At 40.3% G+C, this 2,266-nt stretch overlaps 1 pseudogene; it reads right to left on the bottom strand.

The window, feature by feature from the left end:
* Positions 1–1,349: 1,349 nt before the first annotated feature.
* Positions 1,350–1,989, bottom strand: LOC110337995 (annotated as a pseudogene).
* Positions 1,990–2,266: the final 277 nt, after the last annotated feature.

Here is a 2,266-nt window from a genome sequence, read left to right on the forward strand (position 1 = left end):
TAGCTAACATGAGATAGACCTCACTTTAGTCCAGCCTTGCTTTCTGCCTCAACATCAAGTGTGTTAATATTTACAGGTGCACACGACATTATCCATGGCAACAGCTAGATTTAATTGAGCATTTACTACAATGCCAAGCACCTTGTTTATTACATTAGCTCTTTCACTTGAGTACTTATGGTTTACTTTCTTCCAAGTAAGATATAAAAATGACATGAAACATTGACTTGTTTAGATTAACAAAAACCAACAGAAGGAACATAGACAACAAGGATTACAATAGTCTTTACTAGTAAGAGCTCTGCTGTGCACATCACAAACATGGTGTTCCTCCCATCATAATTACTCAGCTCTTGCAGGAACATGATTCAGGAGTTTTGTCTGTTACAAATAATGTGACTATAAGCCTTTTGTGCAAACATTGGTGCACATCTGCCTCTTGTCTTTAGCACAGGTGCCTAGGGATTGAGTTGCTGATCTGCAGTAGCCATTGTATGTCTTTAGTTTCCATATTCAATACCAGATCAGCCTCAAGTTGTACCAAGGTGTTACTTGTACAAGTAGTTTTTTTTTAAGAGATTTATTTATTTTAAATATGTGAATACACTGTTGCAGTCTTTAGACACATCAGAAGAGGGCATCCGATCTGATAGTTCTTTATCTTTTTATGATCACAAAATTCCATTACAGATGGTTGTGAGCCCCCATGTGGTTGTTGGGAATTGAGCTCAGAACTTCTGGAAGAGCAACCAGTGGTCTTAACCACTGAGTCATCTCTCCAACCCCTGAGCCATCTCTCCAGTCTCTACAAGTAGTTTACAGGAGTTATTCCTCCTTATCTTTATATCATGTTTTAATTTTCACCAGTTTGGTCGTTAGTGAAGTTGGTAACACTTCTCAAGCCTCAGGCTTTTTTCTGTAGTCTGAGAGCTTTTACTTGCATGCAATGCACCTACTCTATCTGGGCCATATCCCTTGGCCCAATGTCTTCTCTAAAATACATGCATAAGTACTTTGCCAGTTTGTGAGTTGTTTTTCTGATGTATTGCAGTTGGTCTACGGCTTCTGCATTTACGGCCTTTTGTTGCATATGTTGTGTTTCCATTTTGGTTTGGTTTTTCACTCTGTTGTCTTAATTTAAGTTCAGTATTTTAAAATACTGTCATCTTCAAATGATTAATGCCTAAGAAACTTTCCTCTGTTCAGGGTTCTTTTTAAATGCTTTCTATTCTCATGTTTAACGTGTAGATCTTTATACCTGGATTGGTTTTGATAGGACAGCATTCAGTTTATTTTTTTCCAACCAGTTGTTCCAGTATTAATTCGCTTAATCCTCACAGTCAGTGTAGTTACTGGCTTTGCACCTTGTTTGTCCAGCTTTCTTGGTTAGACTGATCAGGAGTCTTTTCTTTCAGAACCCCCATCAGTGAGTTTAAACAAGTATGCTTTAGCATTATCTTCTCTTTCAGCTCTGCAGTCTTTCCTGGTAAAGGTACATTGTCAATATCCATCTCAGATGCATTTACTATGGCCTTTATTTTTAACGGATAGCACAGTATTTAATCTCAAGAAAGGTAAAAATGGCCTCTCAAGGCAGCCAGAGCAGCATGGGTAGAATATAAATGGAAACCAATGGAAGTCCCATAGAAATGACAGAATAAAAGGTTGTATGTGTTGGGTTTGAGAGGACCTTCTGTGCCAAGCAAGCAGGGCTGTAACAAAACGACATTGTTTGTGATTTGGAGAAGGCCCACGGTGCACAGTGTCACTGAGTACTGCGTAGCAACGTGATCAATGAAATAGGACTTATCTCTCAGGCCCCAACCATGCAGACAGTCTCAGGCCGACCACCTTCACCACAGACCCAGAGGACCTGAGAGGGGAGAATCCTGCCACCACCTGAGTGACCCACTCCACGGGCGAAGTAAACGAAAAAGGTGAATCACAAGAGTCACTACAGGATTGGGTCTCGAAGACAGCGAGACACATTTACAGATGCTTATTCAGATAGGGTAGTACTATGTAGCCAAGGCTGGCTTCAAACTCCCTGTCCTCCCATCTCAGTCTCCCAAATGCTGAATTGATGAGCATCAGCTGCCACTCTCAGACTGTCCTCTGGTACATCAAGGACATCTGGGTATAGTCAGAGCACACTTCTGCTCATACAGAATTATGGGTTTCAGCTTTATTATGCTTTGTTGTTAGTCAAGGAGAATAACTTGGTGTCATCTCTACCTCTATAATTTCAGAGAACTACAAAGATTAA

Source organism: Mus pahari, chromosome 21 (genome assembly GCF_900095145.1).
Source record: "Mus pahari chromosome 21, PAHARI_EIJ_v1.1, whole genome shotgun sequence".
Classification (NCBI taxonomy): domain Eukaryota; kingdom Metazoa; phylum Chordata; class Mammalia; order Rodentia; family Muridae; genus Mus; species Mus pahari.